The sequence below is a fragment of the Lissotriton helveticus genome, chromosome 1_1, assembly GCF_964261635.1.
Source record: "Lissotriton helveticus chromosome 1_1, aLisHel1.1, whole genome shotgun sequence".
NCBI lineage: Eukaryota > Metazoa > Chordata > Amphibia > Caudata > Salamandridae > Lissotriton > Lissotriton helveticus.
This window is the reverse complement of record NC_136057.1, coordinates 615,073,297-615,095,678: the sequence shown is the minus strand read 5'-3', so window position 1 is coordinate 615,095,678 and position 22,382 is coordinate 615,073,297. Positions and strand designations below refer to the sequence as shown.

Here is a 22,382-nt window from a genome sequence, read left to right as displayed (position 1 = left end):
CTGAACTCGGCGAGGGATATTGATGTTCAGAGGGGAGGTCATTCCAGGCTTTGGCGACCTTCGGTTTGGGCGTGATGAATGAGTGGGACAGTGGCAAGGGCCAGGGCAGCAGACCTCAGGTGTCTGGTGGGCCAGTGGACGGTCAGGCGATTGTTTAGGTATTCTGGTCTGGTGTTTTGGAGAGCTCTTTAGGCATGCATGAGCAGCTTGCATTGACAGCTCTTCTTGACGAGGAGCTAGTGCAGGCTACGGAGGTGAAGGGTGATGTGGGCCTATTTGGGCAGGTCCAGGATGATTTTTGAAGCTGCGTTCTGGATGGTTTGGAGGCGATTGAGGAGGTAGGTGATGGTTCTGACATAGAGGATATTCACGTAGTCGAGCTGACTGGTGGTGAGGGTGACGGTTCTCCTGTTGTCAGTAGGGATCCATCTGAAGACTTTCTGGAGCAGGTGGAGGCAGTTGAGTGGACCTGGCGTCTCATGGAGAGTTCACTGTCAATGATGATTCTGAGGTTGCGTGCGTGGGTGAGGGTCCGAGGGCGGATGGCCACCAGGAGTTATCCCACGGTGATGGGGGTTCTTCCAAAGAGGAGAACCTCCTTTTTGTCTGTGTTAAGTTGGAGGCAGTTGGCTCTCATCAAGTCGGTGACATTGGTCATGGCACTCTAAAATCACGATCTGGTGGAGTCAGTGTCTTTGTTGAGGATGAGTATGAGCTGGGTGCGGTCAGTGTAGGAGACTATAGCGAGAAAATTACTACGGCTACCCGTAGTAAGTGTAAGTGCCAGTGGGTTTATATGGATGTTGAACAGTGTTGGGCTGAGTGAGGAGGTATACCCCAGATGATGCTTTTGGGGTCGGTGGTGTACGGCAGGAAGTGCGTTCTTTTGGTGCGTCCGGTGAGAAAAGAGGATAGCAGCTTGAGGTTATTGCCTTGGATGCCAATGTGGTGGAGTCTTTGGATGAGATGGTGGGAGATGGTGTTGAAGGTCACTGACAGATCGAGGAGGATCAGGGCTGCTGATTCTTTGTGGTACAGGATGTCCCTAATGTCATCTGTGGCAGCTATGAGGGTGATTTCTGTGCTGTGGTTCAGGCGGAAGCCATATTCGGAGGTGTCGAGCAGGTGGTTGGACTCCAGGTAGTCTGTGAGTTGGCAGTTGACGTCTTTCTCAAGTACCCTGGTCAGAAAGGGGAAGAGCAAGATGGGGTGGTAGTTTTTGAGGTTGGGTGTGTCTGCTCTAGGCTTCTTTAGCAGGAGTTTTACTTCAGCATGTTTCCAGGATTCTGGTAAAGTGGCGATGCTGAGCGCTGCGTTGATGATGCTGGTGAGCAGGGATCCAATTGCTTTGTGTCCAAGTTTGAAGATGCGGGGGGACGGATCAGCGGCAGCGGGGGCTCCAGAGTGGATGGAGGACCTGATGGAAGTTGTAGTTTTGGAACTGAGTGGTGTCCAGTCGGCCAGGAGGTGAGGCGGTGGTCAGTGGGAGGAGCAGGAAGGACTGGTCTCAGTGGTTGGGGTTCAAAGTTTTTGCAGATGCTGGTGATCTTGGAGCAGAAGAAGTCCCTGAGCGAGTTGCAGAGGCACTGGGAGGGCTGGATGGTGTTTTTGACGGCATCTGGGGAGGAGAATTCTCTGACAATGGTGAATAGTTCCTTGTTGTGGTTGGTGGACTGGAAGCGGGCGGCGAGGGCTGCTTTCTTAGCTTCTACGATGGCGTGGTAGTAGTAGGATTTGTGGGCCGTTTGGAAGGCTGTGTGGTTGTTTGGGCCTCTGCTGGTGCATCATCAGCTCTCGAGGGGTTTGTATTTGTGTTTCTCAGTATTTAGTTCGGGAGTAAACCAGCTGGTGTGCTTGTTGGCTCATCTACTGTTGAAGACTTCAATGGTTGCAATGGCGTTGGCGCTAGTGGTGATCCAATTGGATAGGTGAGCGGCTGCTTGATTGGTGTCATCAGAATCGTGGAGTGTGATGGTTTCGAGAACAGTTGTCCATTGTGATGCGGTGATGGTGTTCCAGCTGCAGTGGGTGACAGGATGTTGAGGACTGTGGCTTCCCGGGTGCCAGCGATGGTGAAATGGACAATGCTGTGGTCCATCCAGGGGGAGTGTGGCTGTACTGGATCATGTCACTGGACATGAAGATTGGGTTGCGAGTGTGTCCGCAGATCTGCTTTGGGTTGGTGACAATCTGTTTGAGGCCTAGGTTGTCCATGGAGTCTAGTAGGGTGGTGGTGTTGGTGTCCAATGGGTCTTTGAGGTGAAAATTAAGGTAACAGAGGAAGAGGTAATGCTTTGATTTCAAGGTGAGGGGAGAGTGATGTATTCAGAGATGTGTTGCATAAGGGGGGGGCTTGGTGACCTGTAGGCGAGGGTCCCTCTGTTTTTATCCATGTAATTTGCTTAGAGATGGAAGTTGAGGTGTTCCATGTCAGGTGAAGGGGGTCAATGGCGAAGGTGAGTCTGATGATATCCTTATGGATGATGGCAATTCCCCTCCTCTAGGTCTGTGGAGACGGTCTCTGAGTGTCATTTTGTCATTTGATTGTCCAAGTAGATAACAGGCAGACAAGGGGGAAATTTAGACCCTGTCAGATGGTACACAGGTCTGCAATGGAGCGCAGGCTATAGCCTCTATTCTCTGGCAGATAGTTCTTTTCAGAGATACTCACTGGCCAGAGTTGATCTCTATTCTGTGAAGGGATCTGCCACCATGGGGACTCCCTTCATAGTACTGAAGGTGTGCCAGTGAGTATTATGTTAAATACGCCCGCTGAGCAAAAGTTATTGAATTGAGATAATATAGTCACAAAGGGGAAGTTTTCTCTCTCAATACAAAAAAAATACAAATGTATTGTCCATATCGGCTATTCTTTGGATCTCACACAGGTACAGGGAAAATGAGTTATGATCGCCCTCTCTCAATACCACAGGACAATTGTCATTGTGCCCTGGTGGCTCCTCGATGGATTGGCATCCCAGTCAGAGGTGTACAATGGTGGGGCTAGGAAAGACTTTCTAGGTGTAAACACGGTGCTTCCCCTGACTTTGGAGTGGCAGAAACGGAAGCTTGAGGTGCAAGAGCACTTCCAACTCACAGCAGTAGCCCCACGCCCCCAAACTCTACATGAAGCCCAAGCTTGTCAATGAAAAATATATAAACCCAGCAACAATGAAAAAAATCTTTAGCTCACCTTAACTTCCCATGAATGAATTTATGTCCATCGAGTACCATCCATATTATGCGTGTAGGGTTTAGAATCCTGGCTTCTAATAGTACATTCAAAATGTATGTTTCTCTGACCAGTTTTACACATATTTAGTCGTTTTAATTTGTATCTCTAATAAATTATAAATCATTTTAAATGGTGGTCTATTTTGCTGAGAATGAAAAATGCATCATTTGAGATTTACGAATTAGTCAGTTTGGCTGCATGTAATCATTACAGCTGTTTCAAATTCATAATGTTACGAGCAAGCACGCAGTCCCACACTCCCAGAGACAGAGGGTTAATGCCTCCTAACACCATGGTAACAATTTCCGGGTTAGCTGCACAGTTTTCGAGTGTTCTGTAGCGCTTACAATTTGTGCTCATTCCCGTGTACCACATGCAGCCGATACTGTCACCCAACACTGCATGTAAAAACAGCTAATTAGTGCAGGTGTCATGATAATAGATTTAGGGCCTCATTTATGAAAAGTGACGCATCGCTGCGTGAAAACAGCGATGCGTCACTTTTCATTGCGTCCTCCTTGCGACACCAATGATGCATCATATTTACAGTATGACGCATCATTGCGCAACGAGTTACAGATACGTCAGTATTTCTGACGTATCTGTATGGCGTGTGACGCATTGCTGGAGTGTGTCACAAAAGTGGCGCAACTACAGCAATGTGTTCTTTCACATGGGGCAAGCCCCATGTGAAAGGGCCTGCATCAGTCTTACGCTTGCTGTGAGGCAGGCGTAAGTAATTGATGCATTTGCGTCCTAGAAGTGGCGCAGTGAAATCTTATAGATTTCACTGCCTCACTTCCTTGACCTTTTCTTGCGTCAGAACACCCCCCTACATACATTATACCTGGCGCAGGTATAATGTAGAGCAGGGTTTTACAAAGTGACGCATCTACCTAGATGCCTCACTTTGTAAATATGGTGCAAAAAGGCACATTTTTTACGCTGCTGGTGCGTCACAAAAAGTGACGCACCGGCGGCGTAAAAGTGACGCACGGCCTCATAAATGAGGCCCCAAGTGACACCAAGCATGGGGAAACATAACTAATAATATGTAATTTATGGACCTCTCTGGACACGAGATGGTTAATGATACACGTGTGACGGTTTTAGTTGACAAGATTTTCCATTGGGGTTGGAAAACTAGGCAAACATATTTTGAATGAATACTCATCTTAAAATGTAGGATCAACTGAAATACCACTTTAGTTCCAATAGACGTCAGGAGATATTTAACATGAATCTTTAAGTTTTAGTTATTTTTGGGCTATGTAATGCACAGCACACTGCTTTTTCGGCCACCTCGTGCCACTGGTAGTATGAACGGTGGTATGTACGAGACAGAAAAGGTACTTGATTGGCAGTATAACAGAGGTGGAAACCTGATGCAAAGTGGGGAGGGGTTCGAATAGTGTATCTAGGTCTTCTGGAATCTCTGGAACTCTGCTTTCAGTCTTAAGTGGAGTTTAGTATAGTCTCACAGGGTCGGAAATTGCATCTTGTATCTTTGTGAGGATGTGATCATTACGTTCAATGAGGTTGACCCTGGCATCATGGAGGCCACTTATGTTGAAAGTTCACTGGTACGTGGATAGAGTGTGGACATGCAGTACCATTCCTAATGTGAATAATTATTCCAATTGAAGTCTTTCATTGATCAGTAGCTTGTGATTCATCTTCCTGTCTAGCATTATGTGGATATGGTCCTGATACTTCAAGCCAAGCATGAGCCTAGTGGTATTGTTTATGACGCGTTGCAGCTTGGTGAACATCACATTAGAGGCACCAGTGTAGTGTCGTTTGCAATATCGACCTGTTCTGTTGAGACAGCTTTATTTGTATTTGCATTTATTTATGAATGAAACATTTCTAGCTGAAAATGGAAACACTTCATATTATCAAAACATTACATTAGATTTCAAGCCATAACCAGGGGATTCATTCCTCTTTAATGGTGGCAGAAACAATTTAACTGCATTCAGTGAATGGTGGGAAAAGATGGCCCTGCACTGCAGCAGGATTATTCTAAATGGTAGGCAAAGCTAGGAGTGTGCCACTTGGCAACCGCTTATTCCTGTTGTGAATGGTGTCCCATGCTTCTCATTTCTGGGCTGCCAGAAGTCTTAGGGCTCACTGCACACTACTGCCATTGAGAGCAAAGCATTCTTCACTGAAGCCTGAGATCCCATCCATTTTGGGCAGAGCAATCAGCGGCAGGAAACTTCAACTAAGAACCAGCCGCGGTCGATAGGGGAGCACCTGCCGGGCGGTGACATGGAGGAGGGGGAGGGGCAGGGTGGGGATTAGTAATGTATGGATAATGGAGGTTTGCAGGTAACTAAACATTTAAATAAATCAAACGAATATCGTTGCGCGCACTGCATTGCATTTGGGGATGCAGTGCATGCAACGAAATTCGTTTGATTTTTTTAAATGTTTCCTTACCTGCAAACCTCCATTATCCATACATTACTAATCCCCCCCCTACCCCTCCCCCCCACGTCACCGCCCCGGCAGGTACTCCCCTACCGACTGCGGCTGCTAAGAACCACGCAAATGCGAGCAACTTGACACTTCATAGTTAGTTGTGAAATTTCCCAAGTAAGCTAACACTAATAAGAGTTGAGTCTTCCCCCTCTACCAGCCCTAGTTTTGACATTGTTAGATGTGTATGGGGAGAATTCCAAAGTGGCATGTCTTCAATCATATCACTACTAAGCATTTTATGTTTGTAAGAGAAATTAGGGTTTTTATTTTGAGACCTGTGGAGGCTGTATATTCAATGAGGGTTGATGTTGTGACCTAACCTACAGGTAAAGCAAATACCTCAGCACTTTAATCCTGTGTTGACCTGCAGCCACTCTATTCTTTTGTCCTCATTTGACCAGATTAACAAAAGATAGTATTCTGTACTCAGGGGGTCTCCCTTGGTGTAGCACCCACCAGACTTCTTTTGTGCTTTAATCTGGAATGGGTCACTCTACACCTCACTCACCATCTCCTATCATAGGAGGCTTAATTTTACCTTTCCGTGAGAGGTACCCCCACAGGAATGTTCAAGCAATATGGTATAGAGGTCTAATCATTGGACTATAAACATATAACTGATTTCCCCCAGTTTTTCGGGGGTAGCTTTAACCCCTTTGGTGCTTGCGTCGGCCAATGACCGAAACAAGCACTGCCTCCCTGGTGCGGCTCACGTCTATTGGCCGTCACCAGGGAGCCCCCATTTAAATCTCTGGTGCTTTGCACCAGAGCTTTTTTCAATTTTTATTTCCCCCGGGGGAGACACAGACAGCTTTCCGCGTCTCTACCCGCCCCCTCCCCCCATCTGTGACGTCAGTGCGCCTGAGGCGCTCTGACGTCATTATCATTAATTTCCCCACCAGAGCAGAGGACAGCCACAGGTAAGGCCACGCTCAACTCCGATGGGGAAATCAGGCCGTAAACGGCCTCCCCAGCTTTCAGGGAGGTCTCGTTTGAATGAATTCTCTTTCAATACTGAGGGTCTCTGAGGGCCAACTAGCACAACAGGTATCTCCAGTATGTGCCAGGGAGCTACGTTGCAGACAGGTGTTCAGAGGCCACACCCCTTTTTACACCTCTCTGCAACGCAGCTCTGTGGCGCTTACTGGAGGTACCTAGTGGGCTACTTTGAGCCTAGGGACCTTAGGGACCCTTAGGACTCAAAGGGACTTAATCTCTCAATTTAGAACGGCCACAGGGTGCGTTTACACAGTGCGATGCGTTGCAGAGAGGTGGTGCAGGCCGTGCCCCTTTTTACACCTCTCTGCAATGGCGCTTACTGGAGGTACCTAGTGGGCTAATTTGCCCCTAGGGACTCTCAGGATTCAAGGGGACTTAATCTCCCAACTTAAAACGACCACAGGACGTGTTTACACAGTGGGGAAGGGAGGGGACGGGGCCTGAGGTGACATGTGCAAACACACCCTATGGCACGTTTTAAGTTGGGGAAATAATTCCCCTTCAATCCTGTGGGCCCCTATGGCTAACTTGCCCACCAGGTGCTTCCAGTAAGTGCCACTGCGCTGCGTTGCAGAGAGGTGGTCCAGGCCGTGCAACTTTTTACAACTCTCTGCAGCGCAGCTCTGTGGCGCTAACTGGAGGTACCTCGTGGGCTAGTTGGACCCTAGGGACCCTCAGGATTCAAATGAACTTAATCAGCCAACTTCAAATGGCCACAGGACGTGTTTACACAGTGATGAAGGGAGGGGACGGGGCCTGATGTGATGTGTACAAACACACCCTGTGATGCGTCGTAAGTTGGGGAAATAATTACCCTTCAATCCTGAGGGCCCCTGGGGGCTAACTAGTCCACCAGGTGCTTCCAGTAAGCACCACTGTGCTGTGTCGCAAAGAGGTGGTCCAGGCTGTGCCATTTTTTACAACTCTCTGCAACGCAGCTCTGTGGTGCTTACTGGAGGTACCTAGTGGGCTAGTTGGACCCTAGGGACCCTCAGGATTCAAATGAACTTAATCAGCCAACTTAAAACGGCCACAGGACATGTTTACACAGTGGGGCAGGGAGGAGACTGGGCCTGATGTGACGTGTGCAAACACGCACTGTGCCGCGTTTTAAGTTGGGGAAATATTTCCCCTTCAATCCTGAGGGCCCATGGGGGCCAAATAGTCCACCAGGTGCTTCAAGTAAGCGCCACTGCGCTGCGTTGCAGAGAGGTGGTCCAGGCTGTGCCCATTTTTACACCTCTCTGCAACGCAGCTCTGTGGCGCTAACTGGAGATACCTGATGGGCTAGTTGTACCCAAAGGACACTCAGGATTCAAAGCGACTTTAGCCACCAAATTAAAACGGCCACAGGGCGTGTTTCCACACATCAGCTCAGCCCCCCCCCCCACTCCCTTCACCAGTGTGCAAACGCGCCCAGTGGTGCATTTTAAGAGGTAGTTTTAATCTCCCTGCCCTATTATATACTAGGGGCTTAAAGAGTAGGTCATGCTAATAACTGGGGCCCCCCAACGCATAGTATCCCTAGTCTATGTAGGTGTTTTAACTGTATTTTAAATGTATTTTAGCATAGCACTGGCTATAGGACTGGATGGTCAGAGTCAGTTACCACCTGTACCCATCTGAAAAAGTTGAGGGTACAGGATGATTTTGCAACAAGGTCTCTTTCTGCTACCCTGTTTGTTGTTTCTGTATGTCTTCCTTCTTCCTGCACTTTTCTTCGTCTTTGAGGTCTTCTGTTGCTTCTTTCTGCATATCTTTTTCTTCTTTCTGTGTGTTTTTTCTTCTTTCTTCGCATGTCCTACCTCTGTAAGCATAGTTAGAAACTAGCATTTATAACACCGTAGAAATTTACTGAAAAAACCATAGGTTTCAGGCATGTTATAGTTAGGAATTAGCATTTAAAAAACCTTAGAAATTCACTGAAAAAACCATAGGTTTCAGGTGCGTTATAGTTAGTTTGACATGTCACTCGTACAACACCATTGAAATTCCCCCGTTGTAGCTAGTTCAGCTAACTATAACTCGCGCGCCCGCAATGCACTGATGACGTCACATATTACATCACTCATGACATGGTCAGTGACATCACTGACCAGGCAAACTAACATTTTCAAAATAATGGACATACCAATACCAGTTACAACACACCTATTCAGTAATTCCAAGATTTACACACACACCCACTCATTCACCAACAGTCCCTATACAGTCACTCTTACATGTACTCACTCATCATGTGTACTCATACACCTATACCTCCTGTTACACACCGCCACTCATCCATAGAGTTACTCACACACATAGTCACACATGCAAACAAAGTATCAAACATCTATTTACAAGCATATACATTTATACACACACTACCACACTTACTTCTACAGAAACTTACACATACTTACTCTCTTAAACAATCACTTATAGAAACACCTACTTATTTGTACAGGAACTCTTCCAATCTCTCACTCTCACATATACTCACTTATATACACCAATACTCACATATACTAGTTTAAAACATATGTGGTTACTTATAAAGACACTATTGAGACACTCATTCACTCACTAACACACCCATACACACACTCATCTACCTATACAGTCCTGCACACATGCTGTCTTCAACACATACAAACAGTGAGTCACTCATTCATGCATCTATGCACTAAGTAATACCCCCCACCGAACCATACAGACACTCAGACACTCATACTGATACTCAAAAAACCAACTAATATCCCATATAGACACTCATGTAGCTACTCACCAACCCATGCAGCCACTTATACACAAAGTGAGAGACTGATACAGATATTTACATATTTAAACTTTACTCACTAACCCATGTATTCACCAAGATACACTTAATCAGTCAGTTATTCAATCAATTTTACAAACAAAAATCATCCATTAAGACACGTATATACCCATATATCCTTCCATCGACCTTGAGATATACATATATAAGATATATTTAATTTTCAGAAAAACAAACATTCACTGGATGATGTCATCATTGATGTCATCAGTGATGTCATTTGAGATGTCATGAGTGATGTCATGAGTGATATCACAGACCATGTCATGAAGGATGGACTATGTGACGTCATCAGCAGAGCATTGCGGGCGCGCAAGTTATAGTTAGCTGAACTAACTATGACGGGGAATTTCAATGGTTTGTACGAGTGAAATGTCCAACTACTCCCAATGAGGTTTGCAAGGGATTTTGGGTAACAGAACCTGGTGGGAGCCAGACAAGTCAACCCTTCCTGGGTTCCCCTGGGTGTCTAGTTTTTAAAAATTTATAGGTTTGCTAGGTTTCCTAGGTGCTGGCAGAGCTAGGGTTAGAAAGCTACAGCTGAGCACTTTGCTAAAAAAGGGTCATTTTTCACTGTGAAATTGTGGTGTGTCCACGTTGTGTTGTACGCCCTTTCCTGTCGCAGGCAGTAGGCCTATCCACACAAGTGAGGTACCATTTTTCCCGGAAGACGTTGGGGAACGCAGGGTGGGTGGAAATCTGTGGAACCAAGAAAATTTCAGAACATTCCACCACAGAAATGTGAGGAAAATGTGTTTTTATAAATAATTCTTTAGGTTTGCAAGGGATTCTGGGTAACAGAACCTGGTGGGAGCCAGTGAAGTCACCTCATCCTGGATTTCTCTAGGTGTCTAGTTTTCGAAAATGTATAGGTTTGCTGTTTCCCTAGGTGCTGACAGAGCTAGGGTTAAAGCTAAGCACTTTGCAAAAAAGGGTAATTTTTCATTGTGAAAATGTGGTGTGTTCATGTTGCGTTTTGAGCCGTTTCCTGTCGTGGACACTATGCCTACCCACACAAGTGAGGTACCAATTTTATCGGGAGACTTAGAGTAATTCAGATTCATACAGCAACTGTTATTACCTATTGACTTTCGATGCATTTTTGCCTTCCAAATGAAAGACAATGTGTAAAAAATTATTCATTTTGAAAAATGACCAATAATTCTCATGCTGGTATGAGTATTCCCAATTTCGGAAATGTGCAAATATCTACTGTTTCTAAACTTTATATTTTGTTCCCATTTCAGGAATACATAGGAGTCTTTCATACCGAATTCTTTATTTAACTGTTAATTTCCATAAGGAAACATTTATGGATTTACACAAATGACCCCTTGCTGAATTCAGCATTGTGTATACTTTTCTAAAATGTATAGCTTTCCACGATCCATTTCATACCTGTATCTACAATTAACTGGAAGGTGGTTGAAAGCACAAAAATAGCAGAAATAGGCTATGTTCCAGAAAAATGCCCAAACTGTGTAAAAATGGTTGGTTTTTTGACAAAAGTCTCTCATTCCCAAAAAGCTGGGAAAATGGTGGTTTCAGCCACCAAACCCTTTTTTGATACCATTTGCAGGGAAAAACTCAGCCGCTTTCATTTGCAGCACTTTTTTCCAATTTTTCCCCCCCAAAACAATTTTTTGCTGTGTTTTTGCTAATTTCTGGGACCCATCCAGGGGAATCCACCAACCCTGGGTACATTTAGAATCCCTATGATGTTGGAAGAAAAGGACGCAAATTTGGCGTGGGTACTTTATGTGGTCAAAAAGTTACGGAAGCCTAATTGCGAACTATTCCAAATAGCCAAAAAAGGGCTCTGCACTGGGGGGAGAGGGGGGGAGGGAAGAGGCCCAGCAGTTAAGTGGTTAATCGAGTTCTTACATATTACATATCAGATTAAAAAAATCAATTTTTTTACATTTTTTGCCAGAGATACATAAATCCCAAAGAAAACAAGAGACTTGCTAACCAAGAGCCCCTCTCCAAATATTTCACATATAATGCTACTCACGTCCAACCAAAAACTTTGGATCTCAGGGCATTCCAAAAATATCATCCCCTTTTTCCTTTCCACACTTTGGGCATGTTGGAGTGGTGCCCTTTCCCATTTTTGATCATTTATAAGGCATCCAATAAACCCTGTGAAGACAGAAAAGATGATTTCGCCTTAAATTTGCAGAACGAGCTGTGGAATATAGCATGTCACAAGATACTTGCAATAAATCTTTCAACTGCTCTCCCGTAAAACTCTTCTGCTATATTGATGGTAGATTAAAATCCTCATCTGCAAGTTTTACTAGCAGCCAATACCAGTTCACCACTTCTTTTTTCCGGGTTGCCTTGACCAGCAAACTAGATTCCAAGTTGTTTGATAGTCCCGTACCGGTGCTGGTGGTAAGACTCCAACTCTTCATTTGCATGTATTTAAATCTGGACCATTGATTGTTGGCGATCTCCTGACCTTCCTCCCAAGAGATTAAGGCTCCATGGAGCATCGATTGGCCCCAAGATATTATTCCTGCTTCACTTATCGGGAGAGCCAAACTTTGGTCCACTCCGGGTATGCCAGTGAATCCCAGATAGAAGACATTCTACTATAATAGTTAAGTTTTGATTCTCTCACAACTTTGTACCATGTTTGTGCAAAACCGGATAAGGTCTTAAGACTCACTTTTTTGAAGAAACGTGAATCCCGATATTTCTTTATAAAGGCAAACTCTCCCCCCTTCACATCGTGGAGCATTGCTCTGAACATTTTACCAATATCCAAACTATCTGCAGTACTAAATAACATCTTTCCTCCTTTCAGAAGAAAAAAACAGACATAATGAGAGAAGTCAGGCAGTCGTAGATTCCCCTTATCACAGTGCTTAATTTGTGCCGGTGCTTTCCGGTGCTTCGCACCGGCACTTAATTTACAGGGCCGGGTCTACACCATCTCGCTCAATTTAGCGTCACAGCAGGGGTGACTGCGAAGATCACACTCTGCTATGCCTCAGACGGTGCTTCGAAGTGCAAGGCAATACGCAGGCACTACACAAAGCTAGAACACTGTTTCGAGTTTCGGTGGTGTCCCCTCTGTGTAACTCTGTCCCATTTCTCAGAGGCTGCCGGAGGACCCAGACTCGTGGTACCCAAATTTCGAGATAATTGCCCACTGAGAGGGGCGGGGCCCAGAAGGGCCCTGGGAATGGTGTTGTTGTGGCACGAGAATAAAGGAGGCCTGCCTCGTGGTCATGGGTAATCCTCCGAGCTCATTTGAATATCCTGCACTGAGTGCTAACAAGAGCTCATGCGCGACCAATGGGCCGAGGGGACACATACACGCCCCCTCTGCCCAGGACCCCCGAGCCCCCAGCCCTTCAGAGTCGCATTTACAGGGCGGGGGCAGGGCACCCCTCTGCTCAGGACCCCCAAGCCCCCAGTCCCCCAGCCCTTCCCCTTCAGAGTCAAGTTTACAGGACGGGGCTGCTCTCTGGCATCAGATCCTCTCCCCTCAGCTCACTTACTTAAAATAATAAATACACGGGGCCAGGGGGGCATCCTGACATCTCAGCGGTGATTGATCCTAATGAAAGTTTCCATTAGCAGCCCCCGGGGAGGGATTGCCCGATTTATAGCCTGATCCGCAGGGTGGGATCTGATGAGCCCAGGAGAAGGGGGGGGGGCACCGTGCAGCGTATGGTTGGTATTGCTAAGCTTTCATTTATAGAAATGTTGTCAGGGGCAACCAAGGGCGGAGGATTCACACTTCCAGTAGTACTTTCTCCTTGCGGGTGGATCGTGTCCGGACAAAACTATTGAGCAGAATGCTGCAAACTCGTCTCTAACTGCTCTTACGCAGAGACAAGTATATTCCTAATGAAATGCATCAAATACCACACTCTTGAAACATGTCCAGTCAAACCTGCTTTCTGCTGTTCCCCGGGTAGTGTCAGGAGGTCCCGCATTGACACACTGTTGCAGATGAGCCATGTCCGGTCCGCGCGCATTCTGTGGCAGGATGTTGAATTTCCTGTCTGCAAACCGGGCCCCATGGCACCCAGGAAACCTCCTGCTGTATGGCCCTAAATTAAATTAGGAAGCCGGTCTTCACTTCTTCCTGACCTCGACATGTTATTTTGCTGTGCCCTGTCCAGGCAGAGCCCAACTTGTGCTGAGCCTGGGTCATAGAGCAGGTGGCACAGATTGAGGCAAGATAGCATGGCTCACTCTCAAACTCTGAAGAGGCAAGATAGTTCCACGGTGCCACGCCAGCAGCAGCTCCTCTCCGTGGATCATTCTGGCAGCTATAAAGAGATTCGGGTAAATCAGATATTAATTTACTAATCTGCTACTGATGACATTTGGTATGTTTGTTACTAGAATGGGGAGGGGGCTCCAGCACGGCATAGCGCCTTGGAAAATGGGCACACTAACGTTTTCTCTCTGTGCTTTAAATGCAGTGCCATCGAAGGTGGAAATTTTCTCTAAACTAGCAGCTTTTATGATTTATTAGTGAAAAGTGTTAAATATCAGCTTTTATGATTTATTATTGAAAAGTGTTAAATATCCGTGATTGAAAAAACTACACAGTATTGTAGGGCTGGAGGGACGTTTAAGAGACCAAGCCTAAGTAGTATCCCCCACAGGAACAAACTACTAAACAACAAACTTAGGGGTCTATTTAGAACTCCAGAAGTAATTCTATGCTTTTGTAATCATGTCAGCAGTACATGAGAAACAAACACAGCAGATCCAACAAACCATACCACCAAAAAGTGAAGCACCAGGTAACGTGAGTCCCCCTTGGTGAAGGATTCCCATCAAAAGTCTTGTATAGATCAATATTCTCATTTGGTAGTCCTTATCGGGTATCGTGTCTCTTGATCATTGAGACTGGCATACCCCGACAACCAGTTAGGGGTAGCGACCCACAATCACTCGGTACTACCACATGATGTTGATACAATGGGAAGTGCAGTGCAAAAGCAAAAAACGTGGTGATTTAAAACAGGATAGGGAACCTAACACAAACCAGTTTTAATAAACGTTAGCCCCTTCCCCTTTAAAAACAAGAACAGTATAATAGCATCAACGCAGTCCACACAAATAGCTGCGAGGAGACCAACATGTTTCAGCCCCAGTGGGAAAATTGCCCAGGCTTTCGTCAGGGTCTATGTTCTAAATATATGCTACTGCATTATGAGTGATGAACGTGTGAAAAACTAAACAAAAAACACACAAGTGGAAACCAGAAAAGGATATGATTCTCCTTCAACTGTATCAACTCCTCTCTTCGGCACCTGGTCGATTTAGTACCAGGGTGTCCGGGGAGTGGACCTCACCTCTTCCTGGACCTGGCTCAGGATATATGAGACCCCGCTCTGTCCGTCGTTGTCTCTGGCTCTGAGACTGAGTCAAGGGGAAGGGGCTAACGTTTATTAAAACTGGCCACAGAGTACCACACTTGGGGCAGGGGGTAGAGGGAGAGAACTGGTGCCTCGCAGCCTCAGACAGTACCACCAGACACAGGGGGCAGACAGCACGCAGAGAGACATCACTGGGGGGTCGCAGAGAGTGCTAGACTCAGGGGTCAGAGAGGCATCACCAGCGAAGCCACGGTGTGTGTGAGGGCCGCTAAGGTGGCACAGAGGGGTCTTAGGTCACAGTCACAGACAGTAAGAGACTCCGGGGTCAGAGAGAGGTGCCGAAATTCGAGAGAACGCACCCCCTGCAGCGGTGTCTGTTCCCACTTCCCAGGCTCCTGTTGAAATAGTCATGGCGGCTGAGGCCAGCCCTTACCAGCCCTTACCAGGCTGAGCCCCGTGGCCCAGCCGGTGGTACCTCAGGCAGCAGGCTAAAGGAAGAAGTGCTGGCACCGGCCCTGGGCAAAGAGGTTCGCCTCAAACTTCTGGCAGCGAGCAGGAGGGTCCTCGGAGGGGTGCAGCAGGCTCCAGAGGGTCTGAAAGAGAAGAGAGGCAGAGAGAGGCTCTTAGTAGACAATGCTGCAACAAAAGAGGCAGCTTGGGACTGTGGAGAGAGGTTTACCCGGGGGTGTAGACAGGTCACAGGTGTTCTGATAACAGCAGTGCTGTGGGACTGGAGGCGATAGGCTGGGACTATGGAAAGATGCTCCTGGGCCAGGAATATACAGGGCCGGGAGGGCAGCCTGGGCTTGTGGAGAGAGCAGTCCTGGGAGAGAGGTTCTTATCTTAGGAATCTTCAGCTCAGGGAGGTACAGGCACCGGCTGGGGCTGTGGATGACTTGTGCAAATACTTCATTAGGTATGTTTAACTGCAGCTTCTCGTGACATACAGTTAATTATTTGAGCCCAATGCATTCAGTGCATTTTACACCGCCTGGGTGCTGCTTCAGGCCTCAGGAGTATTTCTGTGATATCTCTTTTAGTGAGTTTCTTGTGGCTGTAAAATCCCATTTAGAGCACTGCATTATCAGAATGTCGTGCTTTTCTAAACCGCCTGCAGTTAGGTAATAATGTTTTTATAAGACATACTGCATGTGTGATTTGAGGCTGATGAAATATTGAGCGTCGGACACTAGCCTGGATGTTCCTAGAAGTAGAAGTAGTAGGGGAACCTCCCATCAAACCTTACTATGAGGAAGGCTCCTTTGCTGAAATTCATCTGTCTTTTTGCAGTGCCAGTGAGGAAGTGGGCGGAGCTCATATAGAAAGTGGGTGGGGCCAATGAAGGAAGTGGGTGGAGCCAGAGAAAAGTAGGTGTGGCCTCCGACAAAGATTTGAGCACCTGCACTTCATATTTTACAAATTAAGCACTGCCTTTTCATATTGCCGTATTAACTTTTTCCACAAAATCATGACGCCCTTGGAGGCCCATATGAATCTGGTAATTTTTGACTCCCTTTTTTTTAGGCCATTCCTCCTTAAAAACCATGGGGATATTTTGAAACAAAAATGTGAACTCAGAGAGGATAGACATTTTCACCAGGTTGACTCTACCTTTGATTGTCAAGGGGAGATCGGACCAACTAAGTAAACGTTTCCCCACTTCTTTCCCAATAATTTGAAAATTGTTTCGGGAATTATTTCTATTTTCTGGACGATTTTGATACCCAGGTATCTCATTTCCTGTTTAATAAATTGTAAATGCGTGTTTATATTCCATGTCATTACGACTGTTTTGCCTTTATTGATCTAGTATCCTGAAATCGATGCTAGATTATACACTGCCGGTAATGCTGTAGTGAGCTCTGAGGTGTATATCACTAGATCATCCGCGTATAACCCTACTTTTTTCTCCCAGGATCGATATTCAAAAGGGAGTATGTTGTCACTTATCCTTATCTTCTCTTCAAGGGGTTCAATATATAAATTAAAAAGGAGAGGTGACAACGGGATCCCTGCCTGGTTCCGCAAGGATCTTGAAATATTTCCATTCACTAAGAGTTTTGCTATAGGGTTGTTATATAATAATTCAATTGATCAACAGAAATGTTCCCCTTTAATAGCGTATCTTATGATTATTTGCAAAATGACCCAATTTACCTAATCAAATGTTTTGGTCACATCGACTGTAATAACTGCCAGCAGTATTTTATATGCGGATGCTAGATCTATGGCTTAATTAAATTATAGGTTAAGTCTTTCATTTCCCTCCCCGGCATACAGCTTTTCTGATCTGCATTAAGGAACGTACCCACTACTCCTTTAAGCCTATCTGCCAATATTTTTGTGTAGATCTTGTAATCGGAGTTTAACAATGAGAAATGCCTATAGGAGTCACAGGAGTTTGGTGGTTTATCCGGTTTAAGTATCAGGGTGACAACGGCTTCATTCCACGAGGGAGGGATCTCCCTACCCTTATTAAAAATATATAAAAACAGCCTACACATAACTGGGACTATGTATTCCTCTAACCTTTAATATATTTCAACAGGGAGACCATCTGGGCTTGCCGTCTTATTCAATTTCCCTGATTTTATTGCGTTTCTAATTTCACCTTCCGTTATTGGACGGTTTATTACTTTCCTATGAATATCTGAAAATTTACGTGGGAGTTCTATGTCCAACCATTCTTCCACCTCCTCATCAAACGTAGTTAGAGCTTACAAATATACTTTCTCAAAATGGTTTAGCATAGCTTCTACAGTACCCTCCCTCATCCCAGTAAGGCAACCTGTCTCTTCCTATTTTCATTCTTTTATAAAATTCCTTGCCAAATTATTTTTACCTTTCCAGGCAAGTAATTTACCACAACCTTCCCCGTAATTGCAATGGGCCAATTTTCTTACTCGCCATCTCTCCTGTAATCTTGCTTCTACTACCGTAACAAGGTCCATAGAGAATTGATACACCCACCTGTCCTAGTTCGGCATCTTGTAGCCATTGTTCCAGCTGCTGAATCTTATTCTCGATATTGGTAATCTGCATTCTTCGTTGTTTATTTTTTATAGGATCGGCTTGATCTTATTTTCCCTCTCAAAAAGGCGCTATAAGCATCCCAAACTATGCCCAATGGTGCACTGTCTATGTTATTTTCAAATAACTCTTGGGATTCCATTTCTAGTTTTGCTATCATGTCCTCATCAGATAGTATGGTACGATCCATAGTCCACCCTCTTTGTACTTCAACATTTGACGGAACCAGAACTAGAGTTATGTGATCCTACATGGATAGCATCTTTGTCCTGATCTTTTATACTCTGGTTGATTAAGAAGAGGTCTATTCTTGATTGGTGCCCATATTTTGTGTTATTAAAGTAAAACTCTTAATGGCTCAATTCCTCTCTCTCCAAATATCACACCAACCGAGTTTTTTATTGAATTTATTATTAAAGAACATGTTTTATAATGTACTGTCGCTCTACTTTAGTTGGAGCAGTCTAGATTGCATTCCATCACCACATTGAAATCCCCCCATTATGATTGGGGTTCTAGGAGTTCTAAGAGTAGGCTACCGAATGGTGTGTGATCATCCAAGTTTGGATCATAATAGCCTACCGCAGTATAGTCTTGATTACAATAATTTATTTTTACTATTACCCATCTACCTGCCTTATCCACCCTACTTTCCTCAATTAATATTAGGGGATTTGATTTAACCAAAATGGCTACCCCTGTTATAGTACGATGATGGTCAGTGACTATCACTTTCTGTAGCAACTTTCTAGCTTTAAAGACATCACACATTTGTTTACTAATTAAATGTTTTTTTTGAAGGATAATAATCTGTGCTGGAACATCTTTTAAATATTGCAGAACCATTTCTCTTCTATTTCTCATTCTGAGCCCATTTATATTCCATCATAGCAGTTTCTTACTGTTCTCTCCGACTAGGGATCATAGTTGTTCCTTAGATTCATTATCCAGTTGAGACCTGAGTTCACATAAGTTCTATGAGGACCACGTTTTATTTTTATGTTCTCCCACTGCTCCCCCACCCGGGCACTAAAACCTACCTGTGTCCCTCTCCCCTCCTCCTTTGGAAAACCCACCTCTTCCTTCTTCCTTATGGCCCAAGCCTATGGGGACCCTCCGAGGTTGAGAGACTAGATATCAAAATTCTAAATTTGTACCCCCCAATTAGTTCATCATTTTAAACAATTTTGCTGTTAACCCTGAAACTAAAATGAAAGAAAAAGAAAAAAGGTTTCAGCAATGTATCCCAAAGAGAATATGAAAAAAGAGACTGCGTTTGCCTTGCCTATTCCAACCTTGTACCCAACAAGGATTTAAGAAACTCTTCAGCCTCCTCTATTCTGCGGAAAGTTTGCATCTTGTTAATATGCGTTACCAGCAGACTGGCAGGGAATCTTAACTGTGCCGTTATGCCCAGCCGTTTAAAGGGCTCAATCATATTTCCAAACTCCCACTGCTTATTAGCCGAGATCTGAGAAACTTTGGATCTTATTTCAAAATGTATCCCATCTGCTATTAAGGTTTTCTTTTTTAGAGCCTGGGTTAGAATTTCTTCTTTAATCTTATACGTATTAAAATTAACCAGGATTTTTCTTGGTTTTGTTTTATTTGGGTTCTGCCTAAATGGCTCTCTATGGACCTCTAAATATTATATTCTTCACTAAGTCTTCTTCTGTGTAATCAATATGGATTCTCAACTTGATCATTTTTGCCACACATGCCCAAATGTCTTCCCCCTCAGTCACTTCTGGGATTTTTAGGATGTGAAGGTTACATCTTCTCTGGTTATTTTCTAATGACTCCAACTTATCCTTCAAGAGCACCTCCTTCCCTTTTAGAAGTGTGATCTCTTTTGTGCTAGCCATTGTCTGTAATGTAAGATCTTTCACAATGTTTCTAGCTGAGCTGTCCTAGAGGCAAGACCATCCAGTCTTTTTTTCTAAAGTATCGCAGGCCACTCTAATCATCTTCTGATTTGATTCTGATGTTTCAAATCTATTTCTTACTTCCGTAGTAAGTAACTGAATTAGGTCACTGACTGACTGAGACTGAGGTTGGGGTTGGAAAGATGATTTAAAATGAGGCTGATGTTGCGTTTTTTGCCATTTCTACTTGAGTTTTCCCTCCCCCTTTCTCATGAGGAAGGAGCACATTTTCGTGGAGTACCGACCCTGTTTGGGAGGAGGGGGGCTCCTTAACTCTAAAGGGGGGATACGTTTTGTTCTCTTCCTGGGCAAACTGGGTTGCCTTTAGTTCTTTTAACATGTCTATTTCTTGTGGCTCAAGGTTATTTGCAAACACCTGAAACCTATTTGAGGTTCCAATATCTTGGCCACCTTCCAGTCTAATACCAGGGTTGTCCCAACCTGGGGTTTTCAACAACAGGGTCTTTGGTACCACCTTAAAAAAAGGTTCCTTTTGAGGGTGTAATTTTTAGGTTTTTGGGGTTTTCTGCCCGCGTCTCCACTTGTTTTCCTTTCAACCTCCTCCTTCTTGGACTTTCTCACTCTCCTGTTGCGGTCCCAATCTAGTTCAGGGGCTCAGACTCTATTGCTGTTGTCTTATTTTAAATTTTACTCTGAGCACCCTTCAAGGAGTTCCTTGCCCCTAAACTTCTAAGTTGGTACCTGCCCTGTGAAGCATTCCTCTCCGATGTCCCCTCCACCTTTTCTTCCACCAGAAATGCCTCTATATTCAACTGCCCACCAGTCCTTATTACGGCTGGAACTTTGTTTTTATATTTTTTCAGAAAAAACACCAGATTTCTCTTTTTATCTTCAACACACCCTTTTTCTGATCTTCTCCTCACACAGCCTCTCCCCACACACCCTCCTTTAGCATTATTCTGACCTGCATTCCCTATTTCTTCTTGCGTGGACTTTATACCTGCAGCATTATCGGATGTCGTCTCCCCTGAATGTGCCAGCAGCCGCGGCCCGTGGAGGGAGTTGTGGTGGGGCAGGGAGGCGGGGCAGGGGAGGGGCAGGGTGGGGGGTGATAAACACCAGAATATGGATGATTGCAGGTAAGTAAACAACAAGTAAGCATTTTGCGATGCAGGAAACCGGACCACGGCTGTGTGCCAGCTCCAAAAACCATTAACGTCATAGCATAATCCTTCTCCTCCATCTCTTCACTCACACCGGGAACCTCTCAAGAATGTGTTGCCGCTACCTAATTTGAGCCCAGCAGGATTCTGGTCGGGCAGCCCCGCAGGCTCCTTTGGCTCCACCGTCACAGATTCCCCCAAAGGGCCAAATGGAACAAACAACAGCGGCAAAATCCTCCACTCACGGGAGTGGGGCGCGGGAGGGACCACAGCTCCGTGAATTCTCCGAAGCCCCTTCAAAGCCTCTATGATTCCCCAGCAACGTCGATCTGGCAGTCCAATCCTCGGGGGAAATCCGACCACAATTATCGCCAGGTATTCACTCCATTAGTAATATTTTGAACGTTCAGGAGGGCATTTTACTCTTGCAAGATTTTTCTCCAAGCTCGGGAGCCTTCGCGACTGCGTACTAACTGGCTGCCATGTTTTCCGTCAACCTATTGACAGTCTGCAGCCAGTGTATTGATTGAATGGTTGGGCAATAGTAACACAGAAAATGGCAGAGTAAGTATTGCTATGAGAAAGAGTAAGATGCAGAGTAAAGGTTGACTTTAGAGGTATGGTAAATTTAGGGTAAGAAATGGGTTGCTTGCTTATTTAAAGTATGTTTATCAATTAAGTTTAGAATTAGGCTTAGGTCTAGGGTTAGTTTTGGAGAGGTGATTTGAAATGCATTGCCTCTGAAGAAATTCAGTAAAAAAATTATATTAGTGTACACTCTCTAATGGTATATGAAAAGTTCGTTTTGAGGATTTTTCTCAGTGGATTTCTCGTACTGGTATTTCTTTATAAAACAATTCTTCCCTGCAACATACTTTGCTACTTTAGACCATGCCTATTGTTCAATTCTAGAATGGCACAGATTCATAATGTTTAAGGTTGTTTTTGCTTTGCCAACGTTTAGGAAATCGGTAAAAAGAGCAACTCATAGAATGCGAGCATATACATTATCAAATATTTTGGGGCACATTTCCACCATAGGATTGCAAAAAGCTGCTGTAGTGGCAAATGACTGCCTCGGTTTCGAGACATAAGATTTCTAATTTACAGGGTGCGTAATTCACCGATGTAGGTAGTGCAAACGAGTCTGCATAGAGATTAATGTCAGTGAAAGTCTGTAGTAAAATGCTTCATGTGTAAGTGACGATGTAGTCCAGGGCTGCTCTTCCCCCCAGTAACGACAGCAGTTAAGGCTTAGAAAAAAAATCGCAGTGCTGGAGATTTGTAAGTGTGTCTGTAAATCTTATAGTAAATGAACTCTTTTCCATCAAACAGCACAAAGACCATTTCTAGCTGGCAGCGGGTGCTCAATCCGTGCAGGATCATTAAATATTAATGTCCTTGTTA

At 44.9% G+C, this 22,382-nt stretch overlaps 1 protein-coding gene across 1 annotated transcript in view; it reads left to right on the top strand.

The window, feature by feature from the left end:
* The window catches only part of SYT10 (synaptotagmin 10), a 330,714-nt gene that overhangs the window by 36,661 nt on the left and 271,671 nt on the right, over window positions 1-22,382 (top strand). The gene's annotated exons all lie outside the window — the stretch shown is intronic.